Source organism: Numida meleagris, chromosome 1, assembly GCF_002078875.1.
Source record: "Numida meleagris isolate 19003 breed g44 Domestic line chromosome 1, NumMel1.0, whole genome shotgun sequence".
Lineage (NCBI taxonomy): Eukaryota > Metazoa > Chordata > Aves > Galliformes > Numididae > Numida > Numida meleagris.
In genome coordinates, this window is record NC_034409.1 from 79138023 (window position 1) to 79157744 (window position 19722).

Here is a 19722-nt window from a genome sequence, read left to right on the forward strand (position 1 = left end):
ATGAATGCTGAAAAGGGCCCAGGTACAAGTGCTGAATTATTCTCTTGAGTGTGTTAACACTGTTGGGCTGGCTCAGTTTGTTGCAACCTCAAATGCTCAGATCTGGATAGCAAAAACGGAGGTGTTCAGATTCTTTGGGGCGGAGCTGGCTCTGAACCTTTTAAATGCTGAGCAGCTTTCTGGGTCTTGCTTAAACTGGAGGTGCTTGAGCAATCCAGCTCTTGTTACTATCCTAGCAGCAGCTCACACAAACACTGCCATGCTTAAAGGTAAGAGCATAGCCTATGAGAAAAGCTGTGGGGTTTTTGATAATCAACATCCACTAGTCTGGATAAGTGGGAGGAAATTTATCCATTCTTCTGAGATAAGCATCATATGTTGCACACAGGATGCTGGATGGCTGCAGCTGTCCCTTTGAGATCTCCCCCATCTCAAAATCTTTCCTGTGGGGACAATGAGAGGCATGTGCTAAGCAGGGACCTATCCAGGTAATCTTACGGCTTCAGAGAGCTAACTGTTTTGCAATCTCTCATTTCCATCTTCCTTCAAACTTAATCTGAAAACACCTGCTCAGATAACCCTCTCTCCCCCCTGCTCTTGTTTGCCTGATAGATGAAGGCTTCAAGTAATTCTTTGTGCAACATTTCAACAGCACCATCTTGCTGCTTTCTGTCACTTGCTTAACACTGGTTGTAGTACATCACTAGGCCATCTGCAGGAGACCTATCGTTCAGTGTAGCACAAAATTGAACTGTGCTGTCGCGTGTTTTGTTTACAGGTATTGCAAATGAGTCATGCCTGGCCAGGTACAGACAGCAGAGAAGGAAAGCAAAGCCTTGTTATTGTAGTCTGAATTAGTGGTGTCCATTCACAGCAGGAGTTTGCAGGCTGATAAACCAGCCCAATGAAAGGCGACCTTCCAGGTGCGGGGAGCCTTTCACTATAAGTGTACATGCTTCATAGCAGGAAGGGTGGCACCCCTGGAGGAAGCACTGCTGCTCTGGGTCAGCCAGCTCCCATCCTGGAAGAAATGCTGGTCATAAAGTGAGCAAGCCAACTCCACAGGTATATGCATCTGCATGCTCACCCAAGCTTGCTCTTGTCTCTCTGTCATCTTCTTTGTAGTGGTACTGTCAACTCTAGAAACAGAATCTTGTCCTAATGGGCCATTTCAGCTGCAGATTCTTTTGTGTCCCTGCCAACCTGAGCAGTATAGTGTACACAAAATGCAGAGCTTGAAAGAGCCGCAGCAGCCAAGCCTCTATGTCCATTTCTGAGCCACATAAGGGGAGAGATATTTTTAAAGGAATACTTTAAAAATCAAGCTTGCCATGGATTTACAAAACTAGATTTTATTTTCCTATATATTTGAACCACTTTGTTGCCAGGTTTTTCAGTATTTTTGGCTGCCCCTGTCTAATGAACTCAACGTGAACTGCAAACACCAGCATCTCAGGAAAACTGATTTTTGCTTCACAAACACTGAGGGAGTGAGGAATTGCAAATAACGGTCTAGCCATACAGCTGCAAGCTGCATTTCAGAAACATTTTCCACCAGCTGTAATTTCATCAGCATCATTTTTGACTTTGCTTCGGTCACCCCATACTCCAGCCTACATGTGCTTTCGACTGGCTTGACTGCGCTTCCTCCCCTGTATGCTCTGCCCTTTCCTGCCCTCACACCCCCCTCCTGATGTACCCACCAAATCTGCTTGGCTCAGCAGCAGTGAAAATACAGAGCTACGCCATCTTGCCAGTGCTTAGCCATAGGCTTGCAAAGAAGTAAGCGTGCATCAGGCCTGGATTAGTGGTTTCCAAAGCAAGCTTTTCAGTCACAATATAGCTAAAAGCTCTTAGTCAAGCTCTAAATGTTATTAACGCAATAAGCAATGTTAGAACAGGAATCTTTTTCCACTGGAAAATATCAACTTGAAAAAAATAATTGCCTGAGGGATGTGTTTGGTACATTTCAAAATTTCAAGGGAAACATTTTTGAAATGACTTTTAGAAGCTTTATGTCAAAGTAAAATTTATGCTATTTAGAGTAAAGGTCTATTTTTTTTCATGCAGGTTTTTTAAATGATTAAGAGAAAGTGTGTTCAGTAAAACTTATTTTGGATTTTCAAATTCTCCAGTTTAATTTGAGAATTAAATTCCTATTAATTTGAGGCTGAGGAAAAAAAAATCAGCATGAATTTTATCTTGCAAGCTTAGAATATACAACAGATGATTCATACTTTGCAGAACCTTTTTCTTCCCCTTACTCCCCAGGAACTTTTGAACTAGTTGTCTGATCTCAGCTAAGTGCTACTGATAGAAGAAAGTTTTGCTTTCTTCTGATAGGAAGACTGCAATGTGAAGCACCTGTTACTAAAAGTCAGGCAAACCTCTTGGAACTGAGCATAGCCCAGAGGAAACCAGACTTTGCTAGTGCTTTTCATGAAACCATGCAAACTTGGTGTTCTGGGTCTGCAATAAAGACTTCATGCCCAGCTCTAATATCATAAATGAGATGGAATCTACAAGTTATAGGTAAGAAGGAGACTGCTGAAGGAAGAAATGAAGGAACCAGAAAGTGTATCTCTGGTTGACACTCCGAGTAAAAGCAGAGTAACTTTGAAGGCGTGAATCTGTAAAGAAGTTACACCCTCACTAAACACAAGTAGGTGTGACTAAGGAGCTTGTGCTGTTTTCTGTCTCTACTCTGCTTCATGCTCTTGGACAGGCTGTTACATTTCTTTCCTTTTGGATATCTTTGTTAGGTGGTGTGGACTTCTCACTTGCATGTTTATTCAGCATCTATCACAGTGGGAGGCCCTGGATGTGACTGTAATACAAACAACACTGACAAATCTGTGTTTCCATGGTAGGCTGAAAATCTCTTCCTTCTGTACCAAATAATGGCAAGGGTAAAAATTACTTACTTTACATCCATAGATCAAAAGCCTTCCTGAGCACTTCCTGCAAAAGCCTTCCTTGTAAAGTGGCACCGACTTAAATTGTGGTGTGTGAATTGGCAGCCAGTTGTGGTCTGAACTTTTATCCCCTGGATGCTAATTTGGTGAGCACTGTCAGTTGCTGAGGGAGGAAAGACGATAAATCTTCTGTACGCTTTTCCCAAAAAATAGGGAATTATCTCTGAGTTGCTATGTCCAAAGATTAATAGTCACAATGATTTTTACCTTTCTGTATCATTGAAATCCAGCTTTTGCATACCAGAATTCAGAGAAGCTGTTCCATAGTGGATGACCAATCCTTTGTAGTACATAAATGAGCCAATGTTTGCTAAGAAAAAGGGAGGGTTTCCTCCTCCTTGCAAATATAAAATGTCTTTCCTTTTTGCTGCATTTCAGGACAGTGCAAATACATACTGCTGTCTAGATCTTCTGCGCTCAGTGCAGAAGCACTAGGATAACTCATGTCACACCTCTAAATTTGGTTCCCTGGTATTCCTGGGACTAATGCCAGACGACAGCGTATGCCTTCATTTAAGGCACAGAGATGGCTTCTAGAATGGCTTTTCCTCTTTGCTGGACCATGGAACTATGCTCAGGACTTCACTTATTACCGGTCTCTTCCTTTGGATTAAATTGTTCTCTGTGAAAAATACTCTGCAGCCTTTTCTTCATCAAAGCCCAGTTTTTTTGATTGCCAAATAGAAAGCAAGAATTCCCAAGAGGCTCCTTAGACTGGAATACCAACATGATGGGTAGAAGAGCTTTGCAAGACCAGTGAGAAAACTGTTAAGCCTCACCTTTGCTTGGCATGGTTAAGAGAAATTTATTTCTCTGCTGTGATGTTTGTTTGGGCCACATAGTGCTTTTTAAGCACCGCCATCAAATCTTCTTAGTTTGAAGCACCTGAGTCTTGAGGGAAACATCAGTCTTCCAGGACTACTACTGCCTCTCTTCTGAACAGAGTTTGGAAAATGGATTTTTTTTTTCATGAAAATCTTCAGTAGTGTCAAAATGAAAATACTGCAACAGCCTTTAAGCATAAACTTTGGCCTCATCTTCTTTTCAGTAAATTGAAACTATCTTCCCATGCAATATTGCCTGTATATTATTTCTTGATCTTGATGCTGCTGTCTTAGGTTGGACATCTGTTTAGTCCCAAACAAGTGTTCCAGTCACCTGATTCCATGCTCTCTCCACATCAAGATTTCTCTTAATTCCAGATCAATATAATATATACTATATTTTTATTGGACTGGACTACCATCTCTGCGATCACTGAGCACATCCTCTTTCCAAAGGTATGCTTTGCTCAAATTCCCAAATACATTCCTGCAGACTTCTCATATGCTGACCTTCCACATGTAGTTGTAGACCTTCAGATATGAAATGGCAGTTCCTAAAGTTCCACGCATCCATAAAAGCAGCATTTCTCCTTCTGGGCTTGAGAAGAACTTGTACCACCCCATGCTTCCTATACATTTCAGCTCAAGCTCATCTCTGATTAAGAGCAAAAAGGTGCTTTCCAGTGTGCATGGGAAGATCCCTCTCTCAAGCTATGCTTTCACTTAGGATGTGTCTGAAGATGTCTCTACAATGAATGTCTCCCTGCAGTGTTCCCGAGAAGGGAATTGTGTGCTGCTTTGACACTCAGTTTCTAGCTTAGAGTTGCAGGAGAAAGGCTGAAAGATCCATCTCCCTCTTGAAGCTGGATGGATGAACTGAAGCAGCAGACAGAGCCTGGAGGGAGAAAGGAAAGAACTGGTATGAATATTAATACATATAAAATATATACTATGTGATGCATCTCTCTTCTCACACATCCAATGATCATCTATCCTCCCTCACTCCCCTCCCCTCTGCTCTGCTTCACTCTGTCTGTGGAGTAAATGTTGGATTTACATTTTCAGTCTATTTAAATCTCTCATTTTTGCTGCAGTGTAGCAGGGGAAAAGCCTTAACTCTCTGTTTGCTGCACTGCATCTGTCAAACTGTGAAAGAGAATAGAGCTTTTCTCCCAAGCCATCTAACTAACTGTTTCTGCAACCTTTTGGTCTCTATTCCTGATAATACTGGCTGGGCAAGGGCCATTGAACCTGCCTGCAAATCTTCTGCACTCTTATGAAACCAAGTCCTCTTTTCCACCCCTTTAGGTTTTTAAAGGTCTTGGAAGCTTTGCAACACATGTCCATCTGCATCTGTTGACCTTCTATAGTGCTGAAGAAAGATAATATATTCACACACACTTTTAAAGTAAAGAGGTGTAATGGTGCAGTAGCTAGGCTTCCCACCTACCTACCAAGGTGATCCCAAGTGGAAACAAGGCAAATGTAGTTTGCATTGAGTATTTTTCTGTGAAGTATAGGGCTAGGATGCATGACCTGTGGACCTGTGCCTACTCTATTACTGTTTATGCACTTATAAATTCCAGAAAAATTATGAAGCCTTCAAATTCTGCCCGGACAGAAGTTTAGGGGCTGATTTGTCTGACTAGACTAATATATCATAACTCTGACAGTTTTCTTGTTCTGTATGGGTATGCAGACATCTGTTTTTTCTTGTGGCATGACATTTGTGAGTTCTCATGAATGACTAAAGGAACCAGAAGCAAGGAAAAAGGCTGGGGCTAAAGTAATTTGTAGTATTCAGGCTATGCTTTATTTTGGGTCCCCTATAGATTTAACTAAGTATGAAATGGATCCAGTGAGAACTTTGACATTGGCTTCCACCCTTCCCCTTCCTTTTGCAACTCTGCTTATAAGCAGCACCACTCAAAAGGAGGGACGACATGGATGCTCTTAGGCAGATGTGTCTCAGAGGCTGCACTGCTCACTGTTATGAGGATCTAGGGGGGCAGTCTGTCAAGAAATCAGAAAGAGATGTGACAGTTTAAATGATCAAGCATGCAATAGCAATTGGTGAATACAGCACATGTCATACAACGGTGGAAAATATCTCATGAGCTTGATCAATGGCAGCAGCCACCAGCAGTGAACACTGGACAAACAGTTAACAGTGATACTCCAGGCATAGATAATCTGCTATTTTTCTCTTTTCCACTTACTATAGATACAGGAACAACTAAAACGTCCCCTTGGTCCCTGCCTGATGGACAAACTGCTGTCAGGGAAAGCCTGATGAGTGACTGATACTCTTCCAACTGCAACTTCCACTATTCAGTACAGTGTTATGTGGTCAAAACTGGTTATACAACTCAGTGGGAATGGGTGGTGGGGGCAGAACAACAGGAACCTGGGACTTTGTCCTGCTACTGAGCAGATTCTTCAGGTCTCTTGAACTCCACTGTTGCATTTCTTCACATATGGAGGAGGCCATATCAAGACAGGAGCCCTGGATCTTCATCTCAGTCTAGGACCTCAGAGGAGTTGGGGCTCTGGATGTTGCTCCTCTCTTCATGGCAGGGTCAGAGGAACCGCAGGGCACTGCTGCCTTTCCTATTAACTCTCTCCTCTGAGCCACCTCCTCTCCCTTCCTGCCCAAAGGGAAAGTATGATGGAGATCAGTTGTAGGGGTTACTGTGTGATTGCCTGGGAGGTAAGGTCTTTGAGCTAAAGGGAAACTGGAGAAGCTTTAAATTTGTCTCAGATCTCCATCTTCCCTTTTCTGCCAGAGCTTGCAGCGTCCTGGTATTTTAAGATGTGATTTTGACATGCTGTGTTACATTTAAGTGTGATTCTTGTATTGTGGTTGTACTCAACCTTTGTGTGCTCATTGCAATGATTGCTTCTGCAGACATGTGATAGCAGGTAGGTACCAAGTAAAGTTATATGGCATTCCAGTAAATAACTAAAAGATAAAATAGTGACTATCTTATTGTTGCTCATGGATCACTGCCCAGTCTGTGTTCTGGGTGTGGATTGGGCTCCCTGCACTGCTGTCGGGTAGAGTTATTAAAGGGCATAATAATATACACATGCAAGGTGAATTGCGAGGAGGTGGGAGAGAAGAGACGGTGAATTAAGGCTCCCCAAATAGGCTTAGGTCTAAGTGTTTGCTAACAAGCAAGTGCTTGACTTGGCAACATTAATAATATTCTTTTATGGTAGGTTTATATATGAGCAAGAGGGAAGATGAATCACGTAGAAATAAAGTCAAGCACTCACGATGCTGAGAATTGGCTTGGCTGGTTAGGGAAATAAAGGGCCCTTCAATCAGGGAGCAGAGAGCTAATTGTCTCATTAGCTTATCTGTCTGTGTTGTATTCCCCAGAGAAGAGGGTGGGAGATGGAAAGGAGACAAATGAAATAAATGAGACAGTCCTCTGGGAGGAGGATTTTCCCTGAGAAGAGGAAGGAGAAGGGGCTATTGGCTGAATAACAGCATGCTTTGCTGCAGTGGTTCCAGGGCTTACCTGCTTAAAGATGAAGCTTAGAAAGGAAGGGGAAATATCCTGGAACAAAAGGGGTGGTGAAGGGTGAAGGAGAATGACTGAGGAGATCTCTGCTCTTTCTGCTTCAAAGTTTCCCGTCCCTCCCTCTCCTCACTTGGTTTTAGTATCTCAACAATATGGTATTGTGGATTTCATATAGAGAAGTATTTAGCAGACTTGAGAGACCAAGCCAAAAGTAATTCCTCTGGAATAATCCATGAATCTCTTGGCAAAGCCACTTGCATTGCTACACTGGCGTTTCTCCCAATAATATAGCATCCTGGGAACAATATTGCAGGTGTGGTATTTCCATATTTATATATATAGCTCTAGGATTTATCATTCATATTGTGCTTGATCCTGCAAGGTTTCCTAACACCACTTTAATGCAAGGAAGGAATGTAGCACAAAGGGCCTTTCCATCAGCGTTAGACCAAGATCCTTACACCAGTAAGTTTATATTCAGCAAGACATGTCCTCTGTATTTTTTTCAGACCTACAAATCTACTTGCATGTTTCAAATGCCCCTTTTCCTTTTTTTTTTTTTTTTCTTTTTTTCCTAAGAGGACTATTTCTAGAGTTGCTTCAGAGCTTCCAGAGAAGGTGTTGAATGCTGAATCACAGGACCTATTCTGCCACCTGAACTAACAGCAGTGTCTTTTGGAATACCCGCTATTGTGAAATTTCCTTGTAGGCGCTCCATTAAACTGGAAGCAAGTGAATTTCAAGAGATGTGCTGCTCAGCCTTCAAGCCTTGGGGCTGAGGGCACAGCAGCTGTCAGGAGATGTGTTCTAATCCAGACCTTTGCCCAACTTTAGTGATTTGCTGAATGCTAACCTGCTGAAGCTAAGCTTGCTCCTGATAATATGGCATTAGTCCCTGTAGGTATCATCTTACAAGCTTATGGGTAGATACAGAAATAAAAAGAATTTTTGTTCATACCATTTAATAGGAATAGCTGTGAGTCAGGTTTCCAATGAGTCAATGGATGCTGACTGCTGAGATAATCCTCCAAGCTACATGTTCACTGTGGAACCTAGAACTGCATCCAAGTAGAGCATTTCCAGACAGCTTTCCGACATTAACCACCATCACTACTAAATAGCCCAAGACCATCCTGGAATGAATTAGGATGTGCTTTTCTAAACCCTGGCCACAGTGACCCCTTCCAATATTGTATTTCTGACATATCACCTGGAGGAAGATTGGCTTCAAAGAATGCCCTGACTGGGGAGGGAAAAAAAAGTTACAAAGACCTGAAACTCTCCAATGTGTTTGCTTGAAATGCTTACTGGCTTGAAATGTTGTTTGTTTTTTTTTTTCTGTTTTGACTTTGAGAATGCTAAGAAACCAACTCGTTTCCTTTGATAAAACTAGATAAGCTGCTTATCTGATAGGAATATTGAAATCTGATGTTCTCTTTTGAGATGGGAGGAATAAGGTAGGGTTCCATTCAAATCTGAAGCTGTTCACAGCAGGAAGTCATTTGCTGTCTAATTCCACTGATTTCATCGGGTTTGGATAATTCCTAGTGAAAGGCTTCTAGCCTTTTAAAAGCTTGTTGCAACAAAACCCAGCAAGAGGTTCATTTTAATTAGTACTGGCTCATGTTAAAAAAAAAAATGTGACCGTAATCTCAAAGACAGATCGGCAGGACAGGGGCTTCTTGGGAGTTTTTCTCGGAGATGACATTCTCAGTCATTTTGCTTACTGGGATCTGGTGCTTATCAAAGAAGTTATGTTTTGAAAACCAAGGAAGGTGTCGTGTCCTGTGAACGTCCATGGATTGGAAGGGATGTCCACAAGGACAGCTAGTGAGTAAAAACTGCTCAGCCTTCCTCCTGTGCTGACAACCCCTCAGAGGGATACGTACCTGTTTCCATGGCATCAGCCATTTTCTTGGGTTTCTCCCTGCCCTTGTACTGTGTCTGCGTCTGTCTCTCTAAATCCCCTTCCCTTCTCCAAAGAGGAAAATGTCATGATAGCAGGGTGTGGGGGGAGAATACAGGCTTTTGGAGTCTGCAACCATATTGGGCTGTCATCCAGCCCACCACTGATCTCAGAGGGAATGAATTCACCATCTGTAGAAAGACCATGTCTCACTGCAGCCATCTGTTAAGCTCCTCAGCCCACTTGCACTCTGAACAATGGCAGCGTCTTCTAGAAATCTTGTAGGAGAGCATCCCTCCTTCCCTCGTTTGGGTGACACTCAGCACACAACGCTGCCTCTGAACAGAAGTATCAGCAGTTCTGCCAGAGAGACAGCTTTTCAAGGCAAAATTCTGTGCTGCTAATCTGAGCACCATAAAGAGCATGAAGACCTGGGAATAGCTGCCTTAAGATTCCTGAGACTCGGAGACTCCTGAGACTCTGAGACTCCTAACTTTCTCATATTCTTTGGAATACAATGCATCTTGCGAGCCCCTGGGCTAACTGTATATAGATGATTCTCCTCATTCCCTTGAGGAGGAAAAATAATGTGAATACCACCAGCATTGGCAAAGGTCTTACTGTCCTTTACATGGAGGAGACACTGCAGAAAAGATCTTGACAGCATCACATCATTGGTTTTGAAGTGAACCTGATGCACAGGCTGTCCCTTCCAGCCCTGTTATATTCTGGTCCATGGTCCAGTGGGAATCATCCATTAATCAAACTCTGCATTCCTGCAGGGACTCCGATTTATCTCTCATGCTATAGTCTGCCAGGCACTGGTAGAGCAGAGTTTAGGCATTCAGTGATTTCTAATGTCACAAAGGCAATCTAGATATTCTTCTTATTAAAAGGATTAGCCTACGCAAGCTCATGGCAACTGGGCTATTCTTTCAGATATTTTTTAGGGATGACTTAACTCAGACATCTCTCTTCAAATTCATTACAGCACTGACTGGTCAGCCACATCACCATGATGTAGCTAAGTCAGAAACCAATCTAATGGACCAATGATGACCCCTCTCCAAAGCCAAGGACTTCAGCTGGACCTGACAGCAGAAAGCTGAAACAGCATCAGACAGAACAGGCTAATTCCCCGGCACCCACATGTCATCTTGGCTTTCTTTAGTTGCCTCCCAAGAGCTGCTGCCACTTCCAAAGCCACGTGATGCCTGGGATTGCAGGGTGTTTCCAGATATTGCTAGGTAATTCCTGTCTTCTTCCCACCCCCACACAGATCACTTGCCAGACTCTGAAGGAAGGGAAGACTTCTCAATTAACATTTAAGAGAGATACTTGCCTTTATTTCACAAGAACAGAGATTTGCTCTTTTTACAGTTACTCTGCCACCTCCGTCCTTTGGTGGAGTTAAAATGGGAAGAACCTCTTTTTTTTCCCCATCTCACCTGCTGCTGCCTAACCTTTGCAATCTGTGCACCAGCCCTAGGGCAGCTGTCTTTCCAAATTCTGGTTTGAGAAGCGAGGCCCTCCCAGAAGACAACACAGGGGACAAAACTCAGATTTGAACTGAAACAGGGAAGGAAGAGCTGTTGCCAGCGGGGAATACGGGTTTGCTTGCAAAGGAGAGGGTGCCTTGATAGAGATGTCTCTTGCCACTAAACACTACTGTTAACAGGGGAGTGGATGTTCTGTCAAAAAGCTGTCATGGAGTCAGACAAATATTTAAAGAAGCAGATTTCCTCCTGAGGGTGAAGAAATATTGCTCAGCACTTGACAGTGCAGCCTGGTAGCTCCCAGCCCCAGGGATTAATATGCTTGCAGCCCCCTGTATCCGAAGGACAGTGAGAGAGGGCAAGGAGATGAAAACAGAAGGAAAACAGCCAAGTAATTCCAACATACAGCGGTCACACATGGAAGAGAGTCCTGTGCTTTGCCTACACAGAAACAGACCCTACTCTCTGCAGTCTTCCTAGAGGAACAGATGTATGCCTGGAGAGCTCATCTCCTCTGCAGCCACCTCCTGTGAGGAGGGAGAGGTACATGCAGAGATGTGTGGGAGGGCTGCTGGACATGCACAGCTACCTTGGGAGGTACACAAGGACGCTCCCCATCCACCAATTTGCATGTAGATTCTTCCTGAACTACATACTGAGACCACTTCATGTACTTGAGTTTGTGCTCTGGTGAGGTCTCATCCTGTACAGAAGAGAACTGTCTATAGACAACAGGGCAGCATTTAATATCCCCCAAAATAAAGAGTTTCTAAACTTGTCTTGGCAAAAGCAATTGCTCTAAAAACACCTGCCAGGGAAGTGTTTTGTATTTGATAAACACTGTGTGCAGACTGAGAGGCTGAAACCCAAATTCAGAGCTACACCTGTGCCCCTGGCTAAGGGATGCCAGTCGAGCTCTTGCCTAGCTGGGATGGTGTGCATCAGCTGGCCATCCTGCTGTCTAGAGAGGCAAATAAAGGATGCTCGCAGGCTCTGCAAATGCCTTTCTGCATGCAGCTTCCCTTCCCTCAGACACTTAATTGAACGCTGTGCTTCCCCCAGTTCTTGCAAGGGAAACACCGTTGTGAGCCTGAGCTCTCTGCTGCAAGCATCCACCGCAGGACAGTTAAATATTGACCTCTTTGGCAATGCTGTCTGTGTAGATTAGTAATTTTCTCCCTTCCCCACCTTCCCTATGCAAAGCCTGGTGCTCCAGCTCCTTTCCAGCCACTGACCTCTCTCTGTTTCCAGGGACACATGCTACATCTCTGTCTGTCCCATGGCTGCTGCTGGGCCAGCATGGGGACAGGACATTCTCTGCCTGTGGCTTGGTAACACAGGCAGCAGCAGAAGTACGGTGCATGCAGATTGAAAGTGGATTTGAATATGGTCTCTTGAAAAATATGAGATAGCGCACAATATGTTTTCCTCGGTGCTGTAATGTATTTCAAACAGCTCACTTCCATCTCCTGCACTTTAATTAGCATGAAAATTGGCCAGTTCCACAATCCCTTTAAATACATTCGGTGTGTTACCAAATATATTTCAAAAGCAGTTACATACAGGGAGGCCATGGCCTGGGGGTGGGATACAAAGCACTCCCCATTTTGTTCCAACTCATTACTAACCTGTATTGTGGCTGCTGTAAAAGGAGGCTGGCATGTTGGGTTTTGTTTTTTTTTTGGTGGGCAAATGTTACGAGGGGAAAGCTAACCACACCAAGCAGTCCTTTTGGCTGTTAGGCTGCAATGAATAGGCAGAAAAAAAAGAAGCCCCTCAGCTCCTCATGTGCTGCTTGCTCCCTAACCTGAGAAAAGTTGTCCATTTAGGGTACTTACTGGTTGTGGGAATAGGTTACTGTCAGCTGTCAGTCCAGCCAGCAAGGCATTCTCCAGAATATATCTGTCTCTCTGCTGGAAGTACAATTTGAGACAGTTTCAGGAAGGAATGCTTATCAAACTTATCCTAGTCTTTGTTAGGTGGTGAAAAATTGTATGTGCTGTCTAACCCCTGACTCAGGCCACCTCTAAAGTAGCAATTTCCATTTATGTTAAGATGTCAGGTTCCCACCCTGCCCCTCTCATCGCTCACAGCCTTGCTGGCTCCCCCAGTGTGGAGGCCACAAAGTACACTTTGATTCCTGGGTACCTCCAGTGCTGACACGGCTGAGAGAAGCATGGGGGTGGGGAGGGAGTAGAAAGATATGGCTGTAGTCACAACCACTGAGAAGTCCTTCAGGCATTGCTGGTTGTTTTTACTACCAGGCTGTATTCCCTCCTTCCTCAACCCATGGTGTTACACAGGTGTTGGCAGGTGGGTTTGACCCAGCTTGTGAGGAGCTGAAGGGGACCCCTGATCCCCATGAGGAGAGCTACCTTCTAGCTGGTGACACTATGGGCACCATCCACTTGTTGCATGTGGTGAGGAACATGGACAGGAGGGAGGAGGACTTAAGGGAGCAGCAGGAAGCTGCATCAGGGGAGGGTCTAGGTGGGAGTTAGGAAAAGGTTCTTCACCAGAGGATGGTGGGGCAATGGAACAGGCTGCCCAGGGCAGTGGTCACAGCCCCAAGCAACCTGAGTTCAAGGAGCATTTGGACAACACTCTCAGACACAGGGTTTTAATTTTAAGTGGTGCTGTGTGGAGCCAGAAGTTGGACTCGGTGATTCTTGTGGGTTCCTTCCAACTCATAGAAACATAGAATTATTGAGACTGAAAAAGACCTCTGAGATCATCAAGTCCAACCATTGACCCATTCCCACCATGCCCACTAAGCCATGTCCCTCAGTGCCACATCTACATGTTTCTTGAACCAAGAACGGTGACTCGACCACTTCTCTGAACAATGTGTTCCAATACTTGAAACTCAGGTTATTCTATTATTCTAGGACAGAGTTTTTTCTACTTGCTAGAAGTTGTCCTCCCTAGCCTGAACTGTAGCCTTGTCCTGCCATGAAGGAGAGGAAGAGGAGGGCAGGGAGGAAGGAGCAGAGGTCCCAGGGAAACTTTCAGAGGCCTCTGGCCCATGTTCCTAGTCAGAGAGGGATTTCTGCTGTTCTGTGAAAATACTCCAGTGACTCCTTCTCAGATTGTCCCAGTGCCTCAGAGCTCAGGAGAGCAGAATTAATGCTGCTTGGCCTGCGGGAGAAGCTAGGATTTGGGGAGTCTTGGGGAGGAGCTGCAAGTCCCTTGTAGTATCAAGCATCACTGTATGCAAATGTCAGTAATTTCATGGAAATGTATGTAATTTTATGCAGATTTAAAAGCTATTGACTTTCTGTCACAAGATGTTGGCAGCTATGGTATTTGTTTGAGTCTCTTTCTTTCCCTATTTAAGCCTTTTTTTTTTCCTTTTGGAACTTCAGAAATTTAAATATTCATGGAAACATTTCTATGAGTCACAGAGAGAGACTGCATCAAGCTGAAAAGTTCAGATGTGCATCCAAACTTCCTCAGAGTGCTTTGGGATAGGAAGAGGGGTTTGAGAGTGGGCTGTTTTCTGATGCAGTCTGCAGAAAAGCCTTTCTCACCAGAACTCAGTAGGAGCTTATGGGTGGCTGGAAATTTTCCTAAGAATAAATGAAGCTTGGCCTTTTTTACTCAGAAAGCGTCAGAAAATATCTAAGTGGAAAGGCAGAGGAGAGATTGCTCCATCTTTTAACGCAGAAACCAGTTGCAGGCATCAAGCTAGAGCCTTGGTGTTGCTTTCTGCAGCTTTGTATTTCTTGGTGCTCACTATCCCAGTGCAGTGGATAAAGGAATAAAAAGGATCTGAGTGCCCATGGACAAAATGTGTGCCAAAGTAAAGGCTAGATTCCTTGTTGATTATATGCTCTGGTATATTCGTGGAGGCAAGTGTCCTTCTCTGGAAGCTGTTGGGTAAGACCTGGATCTCTAAATATTTTAAGGCTAGCTGCTCTGTGCAAGGCCAAGCCTGGCTTTGGAGATACCGTCAGTGAGTCCTAGAATGGGAAGGTGAATGCTGACCCTGGAACCTTATTTCATGCAAGCCCAAGATCATATTGTCATCATGCAGGGTGGTAGAGCATGATGACTGCAGTGCAGTCAGTGCAGTACCTCATCCTACTGGGAGTGGGGCAAAAAAACACTACTGATGGAACCTTCCTGCGGGACCTTAGAGCTGGGTCTTGTGTTTGTGCTTTCCTCTGGCAGTAGAGGGACATTCGGTCAAGAAAGTGCAGGAGGAATCATGTGGAAAGGGGTGAAACAAGGACAGAGGACAGCCTGAGCCACAGACACAGCAGTGAATGGAGATGGATGAGGGAGGAACCATGCAGTCCTACTCACTCTGAAGCCCCAAACCAATGCAGGATGTAATACCTTGCTGATTCTGCTTACATATTTGAAAGCACATGATTCCAGGCCCGGGGATCTGCAGTTTGCATGTTGGTCTAGCTTTAGCCGAGATATAAATCCAAAAAACATAGGGGCCTCAGGGAATGTCTCCCTTACTGGGGTGCAAGGGCCTGAATTTTACTGCTTTACAGGCTTGATGCAAAAGTCGTGTATTTTTAAGAGATGATTTGGAAATGGCTGAAATTATTTTTCTGAAATGGCATGAAAAGAAAGGAGGCCTTTGCAGCTGGCTGAATTGAAATGAGTTAATTTGTTCCCATCTGAATGTTTGTTTTTAATGATGCTGGAAATATTATTCTGTTGTAAGACTAAAGTATTAAGCATGGCTAGAAGTCTTGCCCGAATTACTAGTTAGCTGATAACTAATTCTAATGAAAAGTAAATCATGTACATGCAGGCCTTAATAAAGCCTTGGTTTGCTATATCCTTCTCCCTTGGTTGGAATATCATGTACTATCTAGTGTAAACCTTGAGGTTAAATAACAAGAAAAATCAGCTAATGAAGTTGTTTTACTTTTTTTTTTTTTAAACGGTTGATTCAAGAAATGTCTCAGACCACACACTGTAATGTTTGTCCTCTTTTGACTTCCAAAGTGGTGAGACTTTTTAACAAGTTAAGGAATTTGCATCTGGATCTGAACTTGAGACACTTTAATGCTTGAGAAGAGAGTTCCACGGTGAGTGGCATTTTGGGAGGAATGAGCTGCTAAGTTTGGATTGAGATTTTGCCCTATATATTTCAAACATCCTAACTCTGGAGTGAGTCAGCCTTTGCTTTCTGATTCAGGAAATTCCTTATTTTTTTTTACTTCATAATAGACAGAAAAGGTTCAAGAAAGGAGAAAGCTGCCTTCTATAAAAGCTCTTGCTGTTTTACTTTTTTATCTTCACTGCTGTGGAAGCTGCCACAGAACTGACCTCCTGTCTCTGGATTGTTCTTTGTTTTAAATAGAGGACTTTGTTTTAGATCCAGTTTTGTAGAATCTTCTTCTATCACAAAAAGCTGATGACAGCTATCTGAAAATTAGTTGAGAATCATTCTTTGCATGGTATTTTCCATAATAAAGCTGGAATAAACAGCAGTTCTGAAGGGCATGGACTTCATCACCTATCCCAATAAAAGATTGACTCTGATGCCATCTTCAACAACTAGTTTGTTCCTGCTTTTTTTTTTTTCCTGTAAATGCCATGAAATCCTTTCTGTTTGAGACTTGCTGTGGCTACCCATTTCCATCTGTTGAAATTCCTCAGTTTCTACCACCCATTATTTTTTGTCACACAGTGAAAAAAAATATTCTAGAGTCTTACCAAAAATGTAGGGGCTGTGCGTACCAATTATTTTGTTTGGTCCCATAGTGAATCTTATATGTCCCAAAAGCTTTGTGAGGTGTTTTGCAAAGACAGAATCTCACATATACTAAATTAATTTGGATGCAAATGTAATTCTATTTAAAAAAACTTTTTTTTTTTTTTTTTCCTCAAAGCATTCATAAGTTTATCATAGATCTATACAGCAGCAAGACAGACATCTCTGTCCGGTCTTCCTGATATACATCAAATTCAAGACCTCTTGCAAAAGCTCCGCTGTGGACACAGAATGCATTCCAGGAGAGGAAAAGCATTTTACACCTTTACTGCTGGTCATTGCTTGGGTTAGGCTATCACAGAGCACATCTGTGATGCACAGGATCACCCAACATGACAGAGTACTGTGGGGAAATGAAGAAATGCGTGTTTGAGATGTGATTCAGAAGAGACTATCAAAAGGAAAGGTAACAGCCAAAATAAAAGCCTCATTCTGTGTGATAAAGGCTGATAGAAGCAAAAATGTCAGGGGTTTTGTGTTGTTTTTTTTTTACTCCTGTTCTTCTTGTCTGTATTTGAATACATGTTAGTGAATGTGGGTTATTTGTTTTAAAGTCTCTTTCTTCCTTTTCAAAGGCTGTCTTCCGACTTCACTCTCTGTTTTTGCTGGAAAGCTGCATTTAGTAATGTAAATGTGATTCTTCCCTGAAGCAGCTGCAAAGAGCGGCACAATTCTGTCTGCACTTGCATCAGTAACACACATTAGCACAGAAAGAGAGCAGATTGATGGAAAGCATGGAGGATTCAGAGGATTTGTAATGGTTATGCCCCATCCCTTCATCTCCAGGACATCAGCTCTTGCATCTAAGCCTGGGACAAATTCCAGTTTCCCAGCTGAAGGAGCAGAGCAGGACAACCCGATGCTAATAGGAGTGGGTGAACAGAACATGAGGACAGAATTGCAAGCTGGTGGGTCTACTGTAGCCTTAGCAAGCCTGTAGGTAAACAGTACTCCTTCTTTCTAGTCCCTGATATAAATTCAGTTAAATGAAATACTAAGTTCCTCTCTTTCACATAGTTCCTTGGTGTGAAGAGGTAATGAAGTTTAAATGACAGACCGACCCCGCCTATCAATCTGTTTTTGAGGTCTTATTTATTTGTCCTCCAGAATGATTTTTTAAAAGCATAGACTTGTCAGGTCTCACAAATTTTAAAAAGACTCCTCTGTTCACTTCCATCTTATGCTCTCTTCAGCTAGTCCCATACCTTGTGATCTCACAGCACAGGGTCCTGTAATGACTTACCATTTCTCAGGTACGCTTTTGTGTTCTGGTCTGGGTTGAGCTGATTTCTCAGCATGGGACTAGGGAGTGAGAGGAGGAGGTGTGCCATCATGCTATTAGGATGCGTTCTCTCAGACATGTGGCCCTGCTATAGCACTGCAAGACCTTGTATGGAGGCTACATGAAGCTTATTATGGGGTTCTTGTCTTCCTTCTAGTTGGGGAATGGAAACCATACTATGAACCTCTGATAAATTACAACAAACCAGCAGCTCATGGCCAGAATATTAACTATAGAATACACAAGCAATGCTTTTGTGGTCAATTTGAAAGGATTTTTTTGTGTGTTTTCTTGGTCTGTGTCTGTGAGGATTTTTTTTTTTTAAGGGAGAAAAAACCCTGCCAAAAATGTGTTGAGTATTTTCAAATAATGAGTACATTCGAGGAAATTTTGATTTTGCTCAGGGACCATCTGCGCACAGAGAAAGGGACTAAATTCTTCCAGCAAATTACTGGCTGCAAATTATTTTCTCAGCACTAGTTACAAATGTTGGAACTGCACAGCTGAAAATGCATTATTAAGCTGAGAACTCGAGATTTAAGGATCATAGCTTGTCAATTCTTTTCTTTTAGTTTTGGTTGGTTTTTTTTTTGTTTGTCTGTTTGCTTGTTTTTTAAGTGTCCCATGGTACCTGAATTGAAAATGTCAGGAAGTTCAAAAGAAGCTTTCACATACTAAGGTACCCCAATAAAGGTGGACAAGGACAAATTTGAGAGCATATTCATGTGGAAGTATCTGCAGAGGTACAAGGTGGCAGCTGTTTGTTACAGAAATGAATCATCTTGGCTGCTGATGTAGAGATAAAATCTGCTTAATAGGTTTGCAGCAATAGAAGCTGCACAGGTTATTCAACTCTGAGACTGCCATAGCTAGCAAAATCCTGAGATGGGTTCTTGATCAGGGACTGGTTCAAGTTTGCTGAGTAATGTGGGAGTTTCTTAGCCTGTGGAGGGCAACCACTTTATTTCACCGAGATATGGGGAGTGAGACAGGTGGTGGAATTTCAAAATGTGCCCCATGGACCAGTTGTGTTTTGGAAGTCACTTCCAAGCTGAATGTAGCCGCCTCGCATAGGCGGGTGCCTGCTGCCAACCCTGCCTCTGATCTTGCCACTGGCCATCGCTCCCAGAAGTGATATCTGGCAAGATCAAACTTATGACCTTCAGCACCTAAGATTCAGATGTTTCAAACATGGGTTTGATGTGTCAGGTTTTTTTTCTATTAGAGAATGTTCTGGAGAAAGGATTTTGTGTGCATGTATGTACCTTTTGGTTCAATGTGTATTTTATTTTGAAGAAAACAAAATGTTTTTCATGTGAACTGTTTCTTCTTGCCTTATATAATGTGTCACAGAATCCGTTTTTTAGAACTATCTAACGAAAAATAGCCTTATAAAGGAAAAACAGCTGTTTTCCTCTAGTCCCAGCTTCCCCCCAAAAGTTCTGGCTAAATTAACCTAAATAACCATGTCACGTTTTGATTCTAGTGGAACAGCAAGGCCTGTTGTATTAAGCTCTGTAATCACCGCTCACTCACTTTACTGTAACAAAAAAATATCAAATTGCGTGTTGCAAAATAATCTCATTATTTTTCAGTTAATTGAATCCAGGAATACTTCAATCAAGCTGGGTGTAGGCCAAAAAGCTTGCTTGTAGACCTTAGAGATGTTCAGATATTGATACAAACCTTGCAGCTTAGTTTGAGCCTTGGAACATTATTTCCAACTCTTGAAGACTGGTCTGAACCTTAATGGAGTGAGAAGTAGAAGTAAAATTATCTCCCTGCTTCATATTTGACTCCTATGCATTTCTCTAATGTATGCTGTCTATCTGCCATGAGAGACAAAAGCCTTCACAGAATCAGAGTCACAGAATCACAGAGGTTGGAAGAGACTTCCAGAGATCATCAAGTCCAACCCCCTGCTAAAGCAGGTTCCCTACAATAGGTTGCACAGGTAGGTGTCCAG

General features: G+C 43.0%; 1 long non-coding RNA gene across 3 annotated transcripts; it reads left to right on the forward strand.

The window, feature by feature from the left end:
• Nucleotides 204–19722, forward strand: LOC110399472. Of its 3 annotated transcripts, none has more exons than XR_002439225.1 (4): nt 204–269; nt 3354–4718; nt 16593–16880; nt 19352–19722. It is a non-coding gene; the product is annotated as an uncharacterized LOC110399472 (long non-coding RNA). The 3 variants fall into 3 exon arrangements; XR_002439222.1 differs by lacking the exon at nt 3354–4718 and adding an exon at nt 389–488 and having other exon boundaries at nt 223–269; XR_002439228.1 differs by lacking the exon at nt 204–269 and adding an exon at nt 1520–2866.